Source organism: Eptatretus burgeri, chromosome 2 (assembly GCF_056783735.1).
Source record: "Eptatretus burgeri isolate ZD-2024b chromosome 2, Ebu_testis_v1, whole genome shotgun sequence".
In the NCBI taxonomy this organism is placed as follows: Eukaryota; Metazoa; Chordata; class Myxini; order Myxiniformes; family Myxinidae; genus Eptatretus; species Eptatretus burgeri.
The window spans coordinates 29,139,978-29,163,247 of NC_140962.1; the positions used below are offsets into that span (position 1 = coordinate 29,139,978).

The window sequence follows — 23,270 nt, forward strand, 5'->3', positions numbered from 1 at the left end:
AATTAAACATCCTAATTACCCTTTGAATGCATACCCCCCCCTCAGACGTAACCCTGCCCCCTCCTCTGGTACCGCAGCTCCTGCAAGGTATATCACAGGCGCTACCGTACCAGCCTTAACACTTACTGACTCACACCTAATTAACCTAACGAAATAAAGTAGGAGGGGCAATGGGCAGCGAGCCGCAGCTAACTTACCTATCCTGCTTAATGTACTACCCCTTTATGGCCTTATCCTCGCCTAAACAATCATTCATTTTTTTATTATTATTTTTTATTTTATCACATGAGAGCACTGAGCGAAGTTGCACTCCGTCCTCTGGATCATCGCTCTTGCCCAACACTCCTCCAGTGATCTGGGGAGGTGAAACAAAAGGTTCCACAAAAACACAACACATACTTTACATTCCTACTCTAAGCCTTAACGACACTATTCACGGAATATTTACACTTGAATGCGTCCCCCAGTGGATGCTAATAGACCCAGCGTTACCTGGGGAGCCAATTTTCAAATTTGCTCACCCCAAAATTATGCGGACATCATGCCCTTGCTGCACATGTCAAGTTGTGCGGGATCGAGTGGGACTCACACATCTTCACAACACTCACACCATGGTCATCATCACATTTCTAGGTCATGGACCCATTTTAATGATGCAGGCTGAATCCCGTCATGGCCGTGGGGTGGGTTATCACAAGATGATGGGGGCATCTCAGGTGCAACCATGCCCACAGGAAAGCTTTAGTCCAACCCGGACGTTTCTCCGCCCCGCTCCCTTTGATTCCCACCCCCCTGGTAGCCATCAGCTCTAACCCCGTACAACACACTGGAAGGGGTCTCACTGGCTCCTCTGGCCTTCCTGGGTCGCCAAGGTCCTACCCACCTTGGTCGCCCAACCAGACCCTCTCCCAGTTGCCTCCAGACACTGTCACCGTTAGCCACCAGGGGTGAATCTCCTTGAAGGGGGTCGCAATTCCCTCTCACCGTGAGCTTCAGCAATCCCTGCGGACAAGCACATCATCCCCACCCACAAAACCCACATGACTCCCCCACCCCATCGGCCTTACATGTGACACCTGCATTTCTAACACTTCACCGACCATGACCTTCCCTGTTACCACACCATGTCCAATAAAAAAATCAACGTGTGCACCATACATTTCACTTCTTAACTTGAAACAACTCACAGCACTTCTCACCCGATCCACGCACCAGCCATTGGACAGCCACTCGTGCCCGCTTTGTTACCAATTACCCACTGTCCCTATTGTCACTCTAAAACCCAGCAGAACTTACAAACACATGCCAATTTTCCCACAATTCATTTTTTTTTCACCAAAGGAGGCACTTCACCACAATCTCACCAGCCAAGCATGGCCCTGTATGCTCAGCCCGATCTAGTTTCCCCGACCCCCAACAGTGATTTCCGGACTCAACCTATGAAAGGGCATCTCGGATAGACCTGGCGGTTCAGCAGGAGGATTCATCCTCTGAAGCATTTGGGTAATGCCAATTTCTCCCAGCCCCCCTCCCTGATCCTGAATCTCCGCCTGTCGGATCGTCACCGATGGCCTCTCGGGCACCCGACCCGGCCAACTCCACGAGGCCAGCCTGGCCGCGCACTCGGCCGCTCGCTGCACGGTGGGTGGATCCTGTAGCTCCACCAGCGCTCGGACCTCAGGGTCAGGAAGAGCAGCTAAAAATTTCTCGAGTGCCAGTCTGTCCCACGCCTCCACTGTTAGGTCCCGATACGCAATCCTAACTGATTGGTAAATGTCCTGTGCCAGCTCCTGCACTGTCTCACCCGGCTTTAATCTGCGGTGCTGGAGCTGGGCCCGCACCAGATCACAGTTCGCTGCGAACCCAAACCGACGGCTCAACGCCTCGCAAATGTGGGAACTGGTCAACATCCCCTCCGCGATCACGTTTAACACATCTGCGGCTGGTCCCCGCAACGTTGCCACCAAATTCCCTGTACGTTCCCGCTCATTCCATCCGTTTAGTCGGGAAATGCACTCAAATTGCGTCAGAAAAGCTTCAAGGCTCCCTGACCCGTCAAAATTTACCATGGGGATCACTTTTACGGTGGCCCGCTTCTCAGTTTCTCCCTTGTCTGAATCCAGCCCAGGGATCAAACACCCTTGTGGCTACGTATCCAATTTCGGAGCCCACTGTGGCCAAAGATGTTTTGTGGTGAGGGTCTCATGGGTCAATTTTGCCTCCTGTTCCAAACGTTGAATGGACCGATTAACCTCTTCCCGCAGGATCTTCTGGGCCCACACAACCTCCTCCAAGGCTCCGTTGCGAGTTTGTAGCTGCTCCTCAACCAACCCGGACATTCTACTTACAAAAGACGGCTCAACCAGGCCTTTATCCAAGACTTCATCTTGGCTCATAATTTTATCTTGTTCGTCCAAACGAGCCTCCAATCCTTTTACCTCCTCCGCCAAATCCATCCCTTGCTTCCTCAGCTCTCCCAAATCTTCTACTTGCAGCTGCATACAAGCATCCACACAGGCACGATGACGTTCCAGGCTTTCATCCACTTTATCAACCCGAATGTTCGTTGCATCAATTTTATCTACCAATTTTTTCCGTATATTTTCTCTCTCCAATGTAATTTCTACCTTTGTTTCCTCCAATCTATCCTCGAATTTACTTTGTATTTCCCCCAATTGAACATCCACACACTCCTGCATCTCAGTTTTCATTTTCTCCATCTTTTCCCCCAATTCATCCCTCATTAAATCAATCCGTGCACCCAACTGTTCCCGCATTACCCCAATTGATCTGTCATTTCTGCCCTCTGTGTCACGAATTGATTTTCCATTTGTGCTGTCATTTCTGCCCTCTGTGCCGTCATGTCTGCCCTCCGTGTCACGAATTGATTTGCTATTTGTGCTGTCATGTCTGCCCTCTGTGTCACGAATTGATTTGCTATTTCTGCCTCCTGTGCCGTCATTTTTTGCCCCCTGTGCTGTAATTGCACTCATTAAACGTTCCAACAATGTCCAGATCGACATCGCGCCGGTTTCCGGCGCTGCCGGCCCCGTTACGGGCGATGAAGCACGGTCCGCGCTTGGAATGGAGGAGGTTCCAACCCTACCCCCGTCTCTCCCTTCTTCCCCCGACTCGCTGCCAGACACGTGGCCTTCCTCCTCAAACATCTGCACATCCGCCATGGTGCAGAAGTCCCGTTTGCCGCCAATTAAATTTAATTTGAAAACTCCCGCCAAAATTTTCCCGCGCTCGCGCGCTTTTCTGCAGTAATTTTATATTCCAATTCGTGGCGAGATTTCAATCCTGGTATATTCTCCCGATACCAAATATAATTTAGAGGGGTTCGAACATCCCACTCCTGACACCAATGTGACGTTCACGGGACTTGAACAGTCCCGCCAACGTAGAATGAGCCGAAACGATGGAGGCGGTTTATTTATTTATAACCCAAAGATGGCGGTTCTAATCGCTCTACTGCAAACGGGATGAGGAAGGTGGCACGAGTCGCTTTTCACTGAGTTGATAACGTTTATTTCTCTAACCAGAAATAACAAGACTCGGCAAGAAGAGGGATCCGGGGCGATCCGACGGGATGGTGGTGTGGGTTCGGGCGTGGGGAAAACACAAACAATTCCAATGGATATACCAATCTCAAACCCTCTAAGGCACCAGGTACACACACACACACACACACACACACACACACACACACACACACACACACACACACACACACACACACACACACACACACACACGTAGCTGGTCCTGGTGGTCAGGCTGGCCTGTGGTGTAAACGCAACAGTCCCTGGATTGGCGTCGGACGAGCTGGCGTTGCGCTCGTCAGGGGCAGGAGACACCGTGGTGCTGTCGACCTCCTTGTGTCGGCACAAGTCTGCTCACAGCCGCCAGGGAGCCAGTTCTGGCGCCAAGTTGCGAGCAGGAGAGGGAGGCAGGTCCGCCCGCCGTTTGACCCCGTGCTCCGAGCCAGCAGAACCCCAGAGCCAACCAAGGTGAGGCACGAGGCACAGCAAGGCCACGAGACACGATCAATTCAGGATCGAATCAGCCCAACAAACAGCACGCTCCCAGCACAACAGCCTCCACCAGAACGGTTTTTCTTTCCCGATCTTCTTCCTCTTCCCTTTTTCCTGAACAGAGCCTTTTTATCCTCGCGTCCTCGTCACTTCCAATCGAGCAGTTTTTATTGGCCCTCCGCCGTCGCCTTCCGCCAATCATGATCACGGGGCGGAGCCATCCGCAGCACTGTCCTGTGACGTCACGGCAAGCCTCCAGGGAATACTAAAAGGGGTTTACGCAGACACACTTACCCTAACCCGTTTCGTTAACTAATTACGTGACAATTACCATTTCCCCCTTGAAGAAATGGACATTTACTAGACAACTTATCACCACTGAATTGCTACTTATTACATCGAGATCCTGGTACACTCGAACAGCATGGCATACCTAATTAAACATCCTAATTACCCTTTGAATGCATACCCCCCCCTCAGACGTATAAAAAAAAAAAAATATATATATATATATATATATATATATATATCGGGCATATAAAAATCACTCATTCAACCAGCTTGGTTAGAGAAAAGGAGTCATCTTGCTGCTTTGTGTCACTGTGTGGTTTTCTTTCTTTTCTCCATGCTCATTGTGGTACAGAGAATTGTCTGAGGAGGTCAGACAAAAGATTGTAGCCAAGCATGGACAATCTCAAGGCTACAAAAGTCCATCTCCAGAGACCTTGGTGTTCCTGTGTCCATCGTACACAATGTTATCAGAAAGTTTAAGGCCCATGGCACTCTGGCCAACCTGCCTGGACGTGACTGCAAGAGAAAAACTTGATTGAAGATTGCAGCGAAGGATTGTTCGAATGGTGGAGAAAGCGCCTCGATCAACGACCAAACAGATTCAAGCTGACCTTCAGACACAAGGTACGACAGTTTCAACTCGCACCATTCATCACCAACTCAATGAAAGGGGGTTCTATGGTAGGTGACCCAGGAGGGACACTGTTGAAAGGGACACGTAAGAAAGCCTGACTGGAGTTTGCCAAAACATACCTGAACAAGCCAAAATCCTTCTGGGAGAATGTACCGTGGACAGAAGAGACCAAATTAGAGCTTTTGGATAAAGCACATCATCTCTGTGTTTACAGAAAACAAAATGAAGCCTTCAAAGAAAAGAACACCATCCCTACAGTCAAGCATGGAGGAGGTTCAGTGATGTTTTGGGATTGCTGTGATGCCTCAAGCACTGAGTGCCTTGAATGTGTGCATGATATCAGGAGATTACCAAGGCATTTTGGAGTGCAATGTTCAGCCCAGTGTCAGAAAGCTGAGTCTCCGTCGAAGGTCATGGGTCTTACAGTAGGACAATGACCCCAACACACACCTCAAAAAGCACCCAGGAATGGTTCAAACCAAAATGCTGGACTGTTCTGAAGTAGCCAGCAATGAGTCCAGATCTAAATCCAATTGAACAACTGTGGGGAGATCTGAAAACAGCAGTTGGGAGAAGACACCCTTCAAATCTTGGAGAATTGGAGCAGTTTGCACAAGAGTGGGCCATTCTGCCAGTGGAGAGGTGGAGGAAGCTCATTAATGGCTTCAGGAAGTGCTTGACTGCAGTTGTTTTGGCCAAAGGCTGTGCTACCAAATATTAAATCGAGGCTCGAGGGTGTCAATAATTTTGTCAATGACCTTTCTTTTGATTTTCTGATTTAAAAGGATATATTAAGTTTTGATCCAAAAGCAAAGGTTCTGTAATATTAAGTGAAATAAAGAATTGTGGAAACCAAATACTTTTGTCAATTTCAACTTATTTTTTGAGAAAATTGTGAGTTATTTGAGGAAGGTGCAAGGGTGACAATATTTTTGGCCATGACTGTGTAAACTACATGGCCAAAAGTATGTGGACAGCTGCTCATCCAAAATCTCATTCAAAAAACTCGGCCGGGGTTCGAACCATTGACCTGCCAAACTCAGAGTGGAGGCTCTAACCATCATGCCACTGAGTCTGGTACAATGCAGGAATAGCATCCTTAAATAAATTGGGACAGCCATTTAACTGTTATCTTTCAACACTGTCCTGATCAGACATATAGCAAGTGCAAGACATTAGAGCCAGGATTGTCCGACAGTACCTATAGGGAGCATACGGTCATAGGGATACAAATTTGGACTGAACAATCAGGCAAATGTAGCTCATTTAGGAAACTATGTTGGCCACTTTACAAACACGTCAAATGATCACGTAACCTACAAAAGTTGGGTATTGCTAATCACCGAAGGATGGAGCTTTTTGGCATGTCAGATCCATTTTTGTATCAAAAGTTTCAATAATCTTTCAAATATGGCTGCCAAGTATTATAAATTAGAATTGTTTCTTCAGCCATCGTACAGTATTGCAGTACTGCATAAATCACCATTTGCATGAGAAATAGTTGCGAGTCATACTGTCGGAGTATGATGTGGTTGGATGGCTCGCAAGTTCTCAGGAACGGAGGTGAGAAGCCGGGCTGGACAACAGCTGGACGAGGTTGGGCAGTAGGTGTTCACAAGCGACAGTGTGCATCAACTTGGACAACAGGTGTTTATACCGACACCCAGATGGGCAGTAGGTTTACAAGCGACATTGCAGTTACAATATTTATTAGTCTAATAAATAAGGGGTTGCGACACCCATCTGTGTGTCTGTGTCCACATCTATATATTTTCTCTTCAAATTTTTTTTTTCTGCAACCGCTTGTCTGATCGATGCAAACCTTTAAACATAGGAGGGACTACCCAGGGAGAATATTTTATGAACTCTGACATCATAAGTCACATGTTCTCGTAGCCATATTGGATTAAAGGAAAAAAATTGGACATAATTCTCCAAAACCACTCAAGCAAAAACAATTGAAACTTGGCATGTCATAAACTCCCCATGGGGTATACCGGGTAATGATTAAGACGTCATCGGTAAAGTGGTATTCCAGCCATAATTGGTTGAATCAAAATCCTTATCCAAATTTTTTTTTGAAACTTCATATATCTGATCTATGACCTGATACAAGTGAGGAATTGGATTTATGACATCATGTGGTCTGGTGGCCATATTGGATTGAAAATAACATTAAAAAAATCTTTTTCTCCAGAACCGATCAACAGATTGAAGTAAAACTTCATTCATATGATTGACAAGCCATGGCGAATAAAATTTGAAAAAAAAAATATCCATTTTCATTGACACAATTAAGCCTTAATGTGCACAAAATTAAAGTCAGGTCAGGTTCGATCTGTGACCTGCTACAGGTACCATGTAAACCTGTACTAACCTGTTCCATGGTCGGGTTGTCGGCGACTAAACCGTCTCCCCCACCAGGTTTTCTGGTGAGGAGGGTGTTTGGATATGGACACCCAGCAGGATTAAAAACAAAACCTGTCAAAGGGCGGAGGAGCTCCTTGTGAGCCAACGGCCATCCATATCTAGTGCCCAACTGTGTCTGCGGACGTCCTCCTGCAGTTGGGTTACTTCTTATTAGGAGGTTGGTGGCAGGATTTGCACTCCGGCCACCGTAAAACCCTTCATTCCGCAAAACGCAAAAACGCAAAAAAATCTGAAAACCCACTCCGTGGGAGTACCTCCTGTGCAGCTTCCCTTCGCAGGGCAGCTCACCGGATGACAGGATTGGGGCAAAGCCTTCGGGACCCCCAATCTTTGATAGGAGGGAAACCACGGGGTAACATCCCTGGGTCAGATTGCGGGAGAGTGTGTCGGAGTGGTGCTGAGGTGTCGTCCACCAGACGGCGGTCTCCTTGGGTTAACCTGAGGCGGTCCCTTCGGGTGGGTGCCTGGAATGTCCTATCCCTAAGAGAGGATGATCACCTGTCTCTGTTATCATCTGAGCTCAAGCGTTTGGACATCGGGATTGCAGCTCTCTCTGAGGTTCGGAGACCGGATTGCGGCGAGATAATGGTGGGTGGTTACACCTACTATTGGTCTGGTCGCTCTGATGGTTACCATACCCAAGGAGTTGCTGTAGCTGTGTCCAATAAGCTGACCCCAATGATAATTGAGGTAACACCGGTCAACGAGCGTATTATGAGATTAAGGATTCGCCACTCCTTAGGTGTCATTTCCCTGGTCTCTATTTATGCTCCGACTGAGGCGAGTGATCTCACCGTGAAGGACACATTCTACGCCACACTCGAGTCTGTGGTTGATCAGTGCCCCAGACGAGATACACTTCTAGTCTTGGGGGATTTCAATGCATCGACTGGAACTGATAGGGATGGTTATGAGGTGTGTGTTGGTCCCCATGGGTCAGGAACTATGAACCAGAATAGCACTAAGTTCCTTGACTTTGCAAGAAGTCATGGACTTAGGGTGGCTGGTTCATGGTTTCAGCGCCAGCAAGCTCATCGCTGGACTTGGTATTCCAACGCTGGCGGTGTGGCAAAGGAGATTGACCATGTCCTCATTGACGGTCGTTGGAGGATGATCCAGAACTGCAGGGTCTACCGGAGTGCTCAGTTCCTCAATACTGACCACAGGCTTGTTGTAGCAACTCTAAAGCTGCACCTTAAATCCTGGAGAATGGTACCATCCCAGCCTAGGCTGGATGTTGCCAAGCTCAGGGATGAGAGAGTAGCTGAGGAGTTTGCGAACAGGCTGAGTGGACACTTGGGGGGTCTGGGTGCTTTGGGGGTCCTGAAGAGTTGTGGAGCACCTTCAAGACCACCGTCCTTGATGTTGCCGGTGGATGCCTTGGAGTTCACCGCAGGGCAAAGAAGAATTTTGTCTCTCAAGGGACACTGGATACCATTGACCAGAGTCGCAGGGCCAGGCTGAATGGCAGAGCTGAGCTGTTCAGGGAGCTGAGGCGTAAAACTGTACGTGCACTGAGGGTGGACAAGGAGGCCGATGTGCGAGGAATCTGTGAGGGGGTAGAGCATCACCTGTGGACAGGTGATTCTCGTCCCGCTTACAGGGGAATTCGCGCATTACGTTCATCCAAGCCCATCCCTCGGAGCACTGCAGTTCGAGCAGAGAGTGGTAGCCTCTTGACAGAGGAGTCTGAAGTGAAGGCCCGCTGGGCCGGTTACTTTGAGCGGTTGTACCAGGCTGATCCCCCAGCTGTCGAGTTGGACGTCAAGGGTGTTACAATCCCTGTTGCTGACCCTCGAATCAACTGTGGTCCACCATCGCTTGTGGAAACACGGGCTGCGGTGAACCAGTTGAAACGGGGCAAAGCTCCAGGGATCTGTGGCATCCATGCTGAACTTCTCAAGGCTGGTAGAAATGCTGCACTCGTGTCGTTGCATGCAGTTTTGTGCTCTGCCTGGAACACAGGCATCATCCCAACTGACTGGAAGAGGGGCCTTGTTGTCCCTCTATGGAAAGGGAAGGGTGATCGCCAAGACTGCAACAACTACCGAGGGGTGACGCTGCTCTCAGTGCCGGGCAAGGTCTTTGCTCGGATAATTCTTGATAGGGTTCGCCACCATCTGCTTGAGCACCAGCGTCCAGAGCAGTCAGGCTTTACACCAACGAGGTCAACGATTGACCGTATCCTTGCACTTCGTGTCCTCACCGAACGCAGACGAGAGTTTCGGCAGGGGCTGCTTGCAGCCTATGTTGATCTCTGTAAAGCGTTCGATTCAGTGAATCGGGATGTCCTCTGGAGGATTCTTGGTCTTCGTGGGGTGCCACCGAAACTGATCGATCTGATGTCTGAACTCTACTCTGGTACTGAGAGTGCTGTGAAGTGTGGTGGTACCATCTCTGACTTATTTCCAGTTGTTACTGGAGTCCGTCAGGGATGTGTACTTGCCCCCACACTTTTCAGCACTTGTATGGACTGGATTTTTGGGAGGATGTCGGAGAGATCAAGTTGCGGTGCATCGTTTGGCAATGTCAAGATCTCGGACCTTGATTTTGCAGATGATGCAGTCATCTTTGCGGAGACTTTAGACATCCTCTTGGGGGCCCTCGAGGTGCTGAATGAGGAGTCGGAGCTGTTGGGATTACGGATTTCTTGGGTCAAAACTAAGATCCAGGCTTTCGGTGAAATCTTGGATGCTGCTGTCCTGTCTGTGTCTGTTTGTGGTGAGGATGTTGAGGTCGTGGATAGATTCACTTACCTTGGCAGTGATATTCATGTCTCCGCAGGTTGTGAGCCGGAGGTCAATAGACGTCTGGGTCGGGCCTGGGGAGTCATGGATTCACTGGATCATGGGGTGTGGCGCTGCCGGTCCCTGTGCGGGAGGACGAAAGTCCGAGTCTTCAGGTCCTTGGTACTTCCAGTCTTGCTCTATGGTTGCGAGACTTGGACTTTGACCAAGGATCTGAGACGGAGACTTAATTCCTTTGGTACCAGGTCTCTTCGGAGAATCCTTGGCTATCGCTGGTCGGATTTTGTGTCCAACGAGCGGTTGCTGAGAGAGACTCGGATGAGATTTGTTACCTGCATAGTCAGTGAGCGTTAGCTGCGGCTGTATGGACATGTGGCTCGTTTTCCTGACGCTGATCCTGCTCACCAGATTCTCTCAGTGAGGGAGTCTCATGAGTGGAGGAGGCCAGTGGGCCGACCACGTGCCTCATGGTTGCAGCAGGTTGACCATCATCTCAAGGAGATGGGGATGGGCCTGGCATCTGCCTGGGGGGTGGCCAGACGGAGGCCCCTGGAGTACCGGAGGCCCCTGGAGTACCGGCGGAAAGTGGACGCAGCGACGCGCTGTTCTGGCACATGCTCCCATACCTGACCTGACCTGCACAAAAGTGATCGCTGAATATCCTAATAATCAACCGATAATCAACAAAGCTCCAGATAATGGCAATGTGCATGACATAATTGGGTACATGGACGACACTGGTATATGGGTCACAATAGCAGTGGGCCATAATAGTAACGTGTTCAGTTAACGATGGTATTTTTGTTCAGAATGAGCAAGCGAGGCGAGACTTTGTGCTCTACCGAATGCCATTCCAGTTTACTATATATTTTAAGAAATAATGAAATTAGAAATAAATAAAAGGTGGCGTTTCTTTTTCCTCAACGAAGCCTCACTTCTCAGGATTGAAGTATTATGCTTTTGTAACCACAGAACAGTATGACATCATGTGATGCAGTGATGCCATTAAATGAGAAGTGGGCCATTGCATTTTGAAAGCATCCTAAAGATGCAATCATTTAATCCTTCAATGTGGGAAATAAAATTCGATTAAGGATTGCACCAATCACCAGCTTCTCACCTATAAGGCATTTCATTACCAATAGTGTGGGCAGAGGTGAGGGGAAGCAACCACATGACATTATGCTAACATTTGAACGCCTTCACCATCAGAACCCAAAACTTCATGAAAAACAACTTCTGACATCAAAGGACAAGACTAATCAAGACTGGGATTGTGAGTGCGAGGCAAGGTTTTGAGAACGCGAGATCATGACGTATTATAAAGACGTTGCAGTTATTTTCGGGTAAATTAAGAGAATGACGCATTAAAAACATAGTAATCATAAAAAGGAGAAAATTTGCAAAATACTATATATTATAAATTTAATATTGAAGAAATCACTTCTGTGCACATGCTGGAAAACAGCCTTTTGACCTGAACCAAACATAAATGGTGCTTCGAAGGTAAATGGTATTCGGGGCATTCCATGTCAAGTGCACACATTTTTCAGCGAAATTTTGGAACATAGTCTCAGATTTCACTCTTTTTTGGGCAAGTGATTGTATCCACGGTAAAACATTATGTGTCAATTTTCAGACCTGGGGGCCCATGGGGGCCCATTTTAGGGCCCCCCCCAAATTTGGGTGCCCCCGGTTGACCCACAATCTTCCAGTGGCCATATCACAGGTTGTAGTGGTCCGAGTTGGATGATCTTGGTATCAAAATGCTCGTAAAAGCGAGATCCTTTGAATCGCGTAAAGTAAAATCACTCCAAAACAGTAATTCAAAAAGTTATAGTTTGGAGCGCCCTTTGACCTTGGGCCCCCGCTCCCCAGCCAAACCGATGATCCCGATTTTCACGTGTGAGAACATCCCTTCATATACTCCAACACCTCAGCATAAATTAAAATGGGATCTCAATGGGTTCAAGTGTGATGATGGTTTTATTGTTTGGGGTCCACATATCACTAATTCTTGATTCGACATTGGGCGATGTTTGCCGTCATCGTTCCAATGACGTCACTTGCTGGCAGGCGACTTTATGTCTGAAATTGACAATCATCATCTCTGGACTAATATATATATATATATAGCATGATTTGCAAAAAATTATTCTGCCTATTGTGTCTATTGATTTTTAAGTGTACATTTTTTTGTATAACAATCATCGAATTAAGTTATAAATGGGCTAATCTCAGTTTCTGCATATTTTGCAGTAAGCATGGCAACTGAAAATGGAAAGGATTTCCGAAAATACTGTTGCGATCCGTTCAGCTGCCATAAAACGAAACAATGAAAAGATCTTCGCAATGTGTCAAATGATATGTTGATGAAATTTTCTTCAAAGGTGAAAAAAGATGACAGACTTTGTACTTCGTGCAGAAAAAAAACTCTCAGTTGTCACCAGAGCGTATTGAAGAATCATCTTCGACCAGTTCGAAATTATCATCAGAAGGTAATATCGAGGCATTGCAGAATCTATTTCGACAGATGAGGAGGAGGTTTTTGAGCAAGAAGCAGAAGTTGACCTATTAAACCAGTCGTTATCGATGATAGGCGAAAGCCCATTTGACAAACGAAAGGTGGAAAGGAACCCAGGGTTCGTTCCTGAAAAGCGAAGTGAAGTGGAAGATTCTGTGCAAAAGAAATTAGAACTAGTTGCTGGACCAAGCACTGCGGAGAAAACACAAAATACAGCGTCAAAATGTGATGAAAACTGCATGCCAGAGGTGATCAAAAGCCTGAAAGAAAAATACGTTGTTTCAAGCCATTCAGAGCAAATACGTATACTGACAATATTTGCTTGGAATATGAGCATCAGAGGGATGACGAGTGAATACAGTTGCTCCCAAAGAATGTCTGTGCAAGCCAAAATTTTAGAGAAAGAAAATGGTATGCTATTGTCTCCAAATCCCAAACAGGGTAAAATATTGCCTGACTAAGTGAAATCCGCCGTAACCGAATTTTACCGAAGTGATGAAGTCAGCCGAATAATGCCGGGAAAAAAAGGACTGTGTGGTGGTCAGGAATGAACATGGAAAAGACAAAATTCAAAAGTGCCTGGTATTAAACAATCTCAAGGAACTGTTTCAGTAATTCAAAGCGAAGAACCCTGGCTTGAAAGTTGGATTCGCGAAGTTCGCCATGCTCCGTCCCTTGGAGTGTGTCCTGGCCAGTTCAGGTGGTACACACAGTGTATGTGTATGTACGATACATCAAAATGTGAAACTCATGTTTGGTCCCAAAATGCCACAGATAGCCGAACTTCCAAGCTATCATCATGTGATAGCACGCATAGTTTGTAACACAGCACAACCGGCATGTTATTTCAGAACTTGTGAAAGTTGCCCATCAATTGAAGACTTCGAAACCGAGGTACTGAGTGCTTTTGAACGAGAGGATATTGATGAAATTCAGTTTAAACGGTGGACATCCACTGACAGATCTGATCTGAGCTCCATGGTCCTGCCTTTGAAAGAATTCATTAATCAATTCTGTGAACGCGTGGTGAAATTAGTGAGACACAACTTCATTGCCAAGGCCCAATCTCAGTTTCTGAAAAATAAGAAAGACGAAATTGGTGAAGAAGAAATCTTGTATATTATTTCCGAGTTTGTGGTTTCGTGTCGCGCTATCTTCGACTTTGTTCTGCGCTCGAGTAACGTGATATTCGGCTTACATTATCTCAAAGACCATATGAGGTGCATGGTACAAAAAAAGTAAATAAAATGGGTCTGAAACTGTGAAATCGTATTCCACTTACTGCATTAAAGTAAAATTACTACTGATACTCTGCATCAGTTCCTTTCTCAAACACACCCACCCCAACATGTCACGCAGAGCACGGGTTATGCTAGTTATCATTATTGGAGACTTCTCAGAGAACTATTCGTTTGTCATACAGGATGTGGCCCAAGGATTCCATTGGAACTGCCCTCAAGTGACAATTCACCCCCGGGTTTACTATTTCAAATCGGACGATGGCAAATTAAACCACGATTCGTTCACGATTATATCAGAATGCAATACTCACAAGGTTGTCTCAGTCTACCTCTTCCAAAGAATGCTCATTGAACACTTGAAATCTAGCTTTGGAAATGTAAAGAAACTTTACTATTTCTCAGACAGTTGCGCTGGCCAATATAAGAATTGCAAAGCCTTCATAAACCTATGTCGTCACAAATCAGAGTATGGTATTGACGCAGAATTACATATTTTTGCCACAAGTCATGACAAGGGCCCTTCAGATGGCGTGGGAGGTACAGTCAAACGAGAAGCAACACGTGAGAGCCTGTGTAGACCTTATGACAGTCAAATTATATATCCAAAAGATCTTTTCGCCTTTGCTGAAAATGGTTTGAATGAAATGAAGTTCGGTTACAGGATCCAAGAGGCGTATGACGAGGAAGAACGAAATCTGGAAGAAAGGTTAAAAATGGCCAAAACCATTGCTGGAACTCAAAAACTTCATGCTTTCATCCCTATTTCTGAAACTGCTCTTCAAGTACGCAAATTCAGCCTTAGCGAGGAACACCGTATCGAGTCAGCTATTTCAAAATATACACCAACTTTTAACGGGAAACTCTCAGGTTATGTCACAGTGCACTATGATGGAAAATGGTGGCTTGCCTGCATCATGGAAGCCTTTCAGGACACTCATGAAGTGAAAGTGAATTTTCTTCATCCAAACGGGCCCGCAAATAGTTTCTTTTTTCCTGACATTGAAGATCACTGCATTTTAGACATTTCTGATATACTTCTTTCCGTAGAACCAAAAACTGCTACAGGTGGAACCTACACAATCAGTAAAAAAGAAACACAGCTGTCAAATAAAACATTGGTTGGCAAAAGTTCTTGACTATAATATGCTTGGAAAAACTCTTACTCATACTAGTATCACTTCCAGTTCCTGCATGTGCATGTGGAAAATTTCAAATATTGTGCTATGTATTGTGGCGTATTGTGTGTCCAGCACCCGAGTCCCCGAACAATAAAACCATCATCACACTTGAACCCATTGAGATCCCATTTTCATTTATGCTGAGGTGTTGGAGTATATGAAGGGGTATTCTCACACGAAAAAAATCGGGACCATCGGTTTGGCTGGGGAGCGGGGGCCCAAGGTAAAAGGGCGCCCCAAACGATAACTTTTTGAATTACTGTTTCGGAGTGATTTTACTTTACGCGATTCGAAAGATCTCGCTTTTATGAGCATTGTGATACCAAGATCAGCCAAATCGGACCACTACAACCTGTGATATGGCCTCTGGAAGATTGTGCGGCAGCCGGGGGCACCCAAATTTTGGGGGCCCCTAAAATGGGCTCCGATGGGCCCACAGGTCTAAAAGTTGGTATTTTGAGTTTTTTCACCCAAGTGAATAAATGACCAACATATGGGGAGAAAATGAAGTATGTGTCGGGAGGGTGTGCACACTTGACATGGAATGCCCCATTAATGACAAAAGGTTTAAATCGTCATGACATTATAACAGGTTGTATGGAAAGTAAAACTAGTGTCACGCACATCTCCAGATGGTTTGTAACACGCAGAGTTTTTGTTATAAATGCGAGCTCAGACAGCAGGGTCGAGCAGAGACCTGTTCTCCTCATCCCACAAATGGTGTAATTTGGAACAAAATTGTACCACACAAGGTCTTCCCTTTGGGCTGGCACCCGAGCATGACATCTGTCTCTCCTGGAATCTCAAGCTTGCAACATTATTGGCATCTCTGGCAATGAGGCTGAAGTGCACACAGCCTAATGGTGTCACCTCAGACAAGTCGATTGCACGTTTTTTTCTTTTTTTTCTTCACCATGGTCAAGTTTCATCAGAATAGTGTGTGTAGTTTCTGAGAAGAAAGTATATACAGTGGGGAGAACAAGTGATACACTGCCGATTTTGCAGGTTTTCCCACTTACAAAGCACGTAGAGGTCTGTAATTTTTTTATCATAGGTACACTTCAACTGTGAAAGATGGAATCTAAAACAAAAATCCTGAAAATCACATTGTATGATTTTTAAATAATTAATTTGCATTTTATTGCATGAAATAAGTATTTGATCACCTACCAACCAGTAAGAATTCCGGCTCTCACAGATCTGTTGGTTTTGTCTTTAAGAAGCCCTCCCATTCTCCACTCATTACCTGTATTAACTGCACCTGTTTGAACTCGTTATCTGCATAAAAGACAGCTGTCCACACTCAATCAGACTCCAACCTCTCCACAATGGGCAAGACCAGAGAACTGTCTAAGGACATCAGGGACAAAATTGTAGACTTGCACAAGGCTGGGATGGGCAACAGGACAATAGGCAAGCAGCTTGGTGAGAAGGCAACAACTGTTGGCACAATTATTAGAAAATGGAAGAAGTTCAAGATAAGTCAATCTCCCTCGGTCTGGGGCTCCATGCAAGATCTCACCTCGTGGAGCCTCAACGATCATGAGAAAGGTGAGGGATCAGCCCAGAACTACACGGCAGGACCTGGTCAATGACCTGAAGAGAGCTGGGACCACAGTATCAAAGAAAACCAGAAGTAACACACTACGCCGTCATGGATTAAAATCCTGCAGCGCACGCAAGGTCCCTCTGCTCAAGCCAGCGCATGTCCAGGCCCGTCTGAAGTTTGCCAATGACCATCTGGATGATCCAGAGGAGGAATGGGAGAAGGTCATGTGGTCTGATGAGACCAAAATAGAGCTTTTTGGTGTAAACTCCACTCGCCGTGTTTGGAGGAAGAAGAAGGATGAGTACAACCCCAGGAACACCATCCCAACCGTGAAGCATGGAGGTGGAAACATCATTCTTTGGGGATGCTTTTCTGCAAAGGGGACAGGACGACTGCGCCGTATTGAGGGGAGGATGGATGGGGCCATGTACCGTGAGATCTTGGCCAGCAACCTCCTTCTCTCAACAAGAGCATTGAAGATGGGGCGTGGCTGGGTCTTCCAGCATGACAACGACCCGAAACAAACAGCCATGGCAACTAAGGAGTGGCTCCGAAAGAAGCATCTCAAGGTCCTGGAGTGGCCTAGCCATTCTCCAGACCTGAACCCAATAGAAAATCTTTGGAGGGAGCTGAAAGTCTGTGTTGCCCAGCGACAGCCCCGAAACCTGAAGGATTTGGAGAAGATCTGTATGGAGGAGTGGGCCAAAATCCCTGCTGCAGTCTGTGCAAACCTGGCTAGGAACTATAGGAAACGTCTGATGTCTGTAATTGCAAACAAAGGTTTCTGTACCAAATATTAAGTTCTGTTTTTCTGATGCATCAAATACTTATTTCATGCAATAAAATGTAAATTAATTATTTAAAAATCATACAATGTGATTTTCAGGATTTTTGTTTTAGATTCCGTCTTTCACAGTTGAAGTGTACCTATGATAAAAATTACAGACCTCTGCGTTCTTTGTAAGTGGGAAAACCTGCAAAATCGGCAGTGTATCAAATACTTGTTCTCCCCACTGTACCTATTTTTGGGAGGGGAGGGGTGTCAAGCCTGGACCCACTTTGACACATCATAGACCCTCTTAGACCATGAATATATATATATATATATATATATATATATATATATATATATATATATATATATATATATATATATATATATATATATATATATATATATATATATATATATATATATATATATATATATATATATATATATATATATATATATATATATATATATGGGGCTGCAAAAGTAGGTATACAGTAATGAATTATTAAATGAATCCTAGCACCACTATTGTAATACTGGTAATACTGCTATAATCCTTACTGTATACCTACTTTTGCAGCTCCCTGTACATCTATGTATGTATGTATGTATGTATGTATGTATGTATGTATGTATGTATGTATGTATGTATGTATGTATATATATATATATATATATATATATATATATATATATATATACATACTTTTACAATACAACAATGGCGAGTTTGAACATGCCATCGAAAGCGGACATGCAAATGCATGTCAAAACGTTCAGCACACCTGCAGGTCGACAGTCAGCCCAGGTGTAGGAGAATTTTTTCATCATAACAGGTTACAAAATAAACAAAAATGAACTCGAGGTTGATGCTCACTCACAGTATTACATTTCTATTCTGAGACGTGAAGGTTGTTTTATGAGATTTGGTATACCCATGGATCGTGTAGGAGACGATGCCTAAGTTAGGGTGTATATTAATATGTATGTCGGTTTGTTGGTATTGCTACCTTTTAAAGAATGATCACTTCTGTTATAAAAACAATATGTCCTGTAGTAATGCCAATTGCCAGTGAAAATTCATGATATGATTAATTAGCAAGCTAAATACAAACAATTTGATGACAAACAGGCTTTCTGGATTAGAATAGTGATTTCAAACAAACTAGAATGGCATTCTTCAACACCGCAACATTGCCAGATATGCCTCCACCCACAATGTTACATCATTATACATACTTGCACCAAGTTTGATTTAAACTCCTGAACCCAGATTAAAATTATTAAATAATTCTGGGTGCCAGACCTTGTGTCCAATCAGGTTGAAATTTAAAATATAAAAACAACATGACCACAAGATCATAACTGTCATTTCACATTGATTGTGATGAAGCGGTTCAAGAGATAGATTTTTTTTTTTCGTTTAACCCAATATGGCTGCCAGACCATGTGACCTATTATTTATTCGTGAACACCCTGGTATTCCCAAGGCTTGGGGAAAATGTAAGTGAAGTTTCCCCTCGATCTGTGATACCGTTCTGGAAAAGATATAAAAATGTATTCTTCAAAAAAAAATCATAGCTGCCAAACCATGTGACCTACAACGTCATAAGTGGAGAACCTTTTGTTCCTCATGGATAAGCAATCACAGAGTTTTGCCTCAATCGGTTCAGCCGTTTGAGAAGATTTTTGAAGGTTTTTATGTGAAATTAAAAAATATGGCTGCCAAACCATGTGAATGATGACATCATCAATTCACCCCTCTACCCCCCCCCAAACACCCATACAATTTAGCCCTCCCGAAATGACCCTCAAAATTTTTCATGCTGATCACATGAAGCGTTCAACATGCAATTATGACATCATAACAAAATTACCTATGACATAATCCCTGAATCCAGATTCAAAATATTAAATAATTCTGTCTGCCAGACTATGCATTCCCATCAGGTTGAAATTTAAAACACATTCTCCATGACTACGAGATCATAATTATGACGTTTCATATCGATTGATGAACCAAGTTCAAGAGAAAGAATTTTTCAAAGATTGTCATTCAATGCAATATGGCTGCCAGACCATGTGACCCATGACATCATAATAGGAGAACCTTTTGTTCCTCATGGATAGGCGATCATACCTGCAAAGTTTCACCTCGATTTGTTCAGCTGTTTCGAAGATGATGATATTGGCACTATAAAGGTTTATGTTAAAAACAATATGGCTGCCGAACGTGACCGATGACCAATATTTTTTGCCAATTACAATTTAGCCCTAGATGACCCTCAACTTTTATATACTGATCGGATAAAGTGTTATCTTAAAGACTTATGCAATGATGTCATAACAAAGCCACGTATGACACAAAAAAACAAAAACACTTTTTCCCATGGGGAGTACTTCACATGTGCCAAGTTTCAATATTTTCCATGGGGCGGTTTCAGAGATAGAGGTCCAAAGTTTTTTCTTTTTTCCAATATTGCTGCCACACCACATGACCTATGTCGTCATAATTATCACAAAAACATTCAACATGAGTAGTCGCATCAACGGTGAAAATTGTGAAATTTATATGGTGAAAAAAAACCAAAAAAACCATGCTGCCCCACTTTGATCGGAAACTTGACCCACGGAGTCCTCTTGATCGAACCAAATTCAGAATGGGTGGCGATCATGTCGCGTTGATCGGATAAGGTTTTTTTTTGTCCAACATGGCTGCGAGACCATGTGACCGATGGCATTGAAATTTTCACCTAATATTCCCGATGCCTAGTCGATCATATTAAAAATATATATTTCTCTGAAACCGCGTAGCCTTTCGATGCAAGACTTTGCAGTGATGATCCATGACTTGCTGCAAATATTTTATTTAATAATCACCTCATCAGTCACATGACATGATGTAGCAGCCATGTTAGTTTTAAGGAAATAATTAAACAATTATTTCTCTAAAACTGTTTAACCTATCAATACCAGACTTTGCAGTTATGATCCACCAACCTTGCTGCTTACATTAGACTTAATAATGACATCATGAGTCACGTGGTGTGGCAGTCACATTGGTTTCAAGGAAAAAATTAAAAATTTAGATTTCAGAAACCGCTGAAGCGATCGACGCAAAACTTTGCAGTTGTGATCCACTGCCCTTGCTCCATGTAAGGCAACATGTTTCACATCAATTCGTTAAGTGGTTTCAAAGGAAAATGTTTTTTTAATTTTCGGTATTCAAACTAACATGGCTGCCAAACCACGTGACCTATGGCATTGAAAATTTGGACTCTGCCCATGATTTAGTGGAGGATTATGTGTGAAGTTTCATTTTGATCGGATAAGGTTCGTTTTTCTCTCAAATATGGCTGCTGAACCACGTGACCTATCAATTATTCTTCATCATCCTAGGATCCCCAAGGATTGGGAAACATGTGGGTGACGTTTTCCTCGACCTGTCAAGCCATTCTGGAGGTGATTTTTTTTAAGGTTCTAGGGTAAATCCAATATGGCTGCCAAACCATGTGACCTATGACATCAGTTCTCAAGCTTTATTCACCATGGCGAGTCGATCATTTGTGTGCAGTTTCACTTCGATCTCTAAAGTGATTTTGGAGGATATTTTTTCCATTTTTTTTTAAACAATATGGCTGCCAAACAACGTGACCGATGACGTCATAAAATAAATTTTCTGTCCACCAATCTATCCCGAGATGAACCTCTCAAATTTTCACACTGATCAGATGCAGCATTCCACATGTCGAATTTTGATTGGGATACTACTGCAACGATGACGTAATAGTCAAACCACCCTTATTCCCCATGCAGAGTAGTTGCCAGGTGCCAAGATGCAATTTTTTTATATGGTGTAGTTTAGGAGATACAGAGGTCCAAAAGTTTTCCATTTTACCAACATGGCTGCCACCTCACCATGACATATGATGTCATATGTAGTATTAAAAAAATTCTGCATGAGTTGCATCCAAGGTGAAAATTTCGTATCAATCGGATAAGGCCTTAGTTATTTTATAACTTGGTTTACGCAGTTCTTCAGCTAAAATGTAGGGTCGGTAGGTCGAAATATAAATATAAATATAATTTCATGATTTTTTTTCGGATGTTCCATGGAAAAGACAAGGGTAGGTGGGGGGGGGAATATAAATCACGGACCAGTAGGATCTAAGAAAACATTGAAGATGGAAAACCATTCAAATGCAGGATGCCATTGTTCACTGTATCATCTGATGTGAAAAACAATAAAGAAGGATTAAAACTTGTTTTTACAATATAGTCTGGCATGTTTTTCTTATAGAAACCTGTTGGATCATCAAACAAATGGAAACAATGCTGAGAAAATTACTGTCCAAGTCGTAGATGTGTGCGTGCACACCAGTGCATAGTGCTGGATATGATTAAAAAAGGTGTCTACTCGGAGCCAACATGCTCAAAACGGTCAATCAGAGCCATAACCAGCTTAGTTTTCAGTGGGCATCTGATCGTACCGTCTCCCCATACCCATGAGCACATCAAAGGCTGATTTCTGGTCCGTTGAAGGCTGAATATCAGCATTTCGCAGGGAAACTTTGACGTACTTGGCACCGAAATCTTTCAATACGAACAGCGGTGTACAACTTTCGATGGAAACAAAATCGGCACGATCAAGAGTAGCGTGCGAATCATCCCTGCTGCTGCACTGAGTTGATGCAATCGTTCAGCCAGAATATTCGTCGTCAAGATGTTGCGTGATTAAATCACCAATACAGTCACTCGAATTTATACCGCTGACATACTTCTTAACAATCACTTTCGCCTCAGAAACCACAGTCAATCTGAACCACGCTGGCCACTGCTCAGACGCCATGACCGAAGACGACTGCGCAGCTCTACTGCGCAGCTCGGTTAAAGGTGACTCGGCATTTTGGCGCGCGTGCACGGAATTATATTTTGAAAATAAATGCCGACGTTTACATTTCGGGTTTTGAAACTTTTGCACCTTCGGCGGAAAATGTATAAACATAAAAGGCTAAAAATGTGTTTTATATTTATATTTCATTTCGGCAAATATACCGTCGGCAGATCCGTAAGCCAAGTTATAAAATAACTAAGGCCTAAGCGGTTGCAGAGAAAATGGACAAAATTAGCATGTACGTAAGTACGGATGGATGGACAACACGAAAACACAATACCACCGGGGACTTCGTCACCAGAAGCATAAAAATCCATTAATATACTTATAATTACTTGTATGCACATGTGGACAAAAACTTCAGCTTCATATATTTATTTTATGTTGGGAGTGAACACAGTATAGTCCTGTACTAATTTTTATTTCGTATTTTTCCTTGTGAGTTCAAAGTTAAACTCATCTGAGACATTCACAACATGAAGCTCTGTATCTAATATGGCAGAAAAAGACTGGTGCGATGTTTTGTAGATAGTCGTCTCAATGAGATCATAGAGTGGTCGCAAAGTCAAACCTGAGCCTTTATGGTTACGTACACTAAACATTTACTGATTGGATGTGTGTGTTCTAATAAATGTAAGCGTTTCATAAAATCAGGTCAAAATCTCTCACAGTGAAACTGCAAAAAATGTAACATACAGCCCCACACAAACAGGACTTTGGAAAGAAAGTTCTAATGGCATAGGTTGATCAACTTTTACTTTTACAATGAAACAGAAGAGGCAGGAGCAGTCCACAAATTAAGGTTTAAAGGGTTGAAAGCCAACGATGTAGTTCATGGATCAGATTAAAGAGCAACAAAAATAAAATACAAACAGAATTCGAGCGAAGTCAATGGCATGCCATCCCAAATCCCCATGCTTCCCACCTAAGAAAGTTGAAAGGTAGCAAAAAGTTCCACCAAGAATGATTA

The 23,270-nt window shown here is 44.1% G+C and overlaps 1 protein-coding gene across 3 annotated transcripts in view; it reads right to left on the minus strand.

Annotated features, from left to right (window-relative positions):
• Nucleotides 1-23,270, minus strand: part of LOC147031694 (uncharacterized) — a 133,147-nt gene that overhangs the window by 17,888 nt on the left and 91,989 nt on the right. Inside the window, exon 5 of one of the 3 annotated variants that reach the window (XR_015050706.1) lies at nucleotides 14,812-14,976. The exons of the other annotated variants lie outside the window; for them this stretch is intronic. The gene's annotated coding sequence lies outside the window, so the exon portion shown is untranslated. The remainder of the gene's footprint in view (nucleotides 1-14,811; nucleotides 14,977-23,270) is intronic. 3 annotated transcript variants of the gene reach the window in all.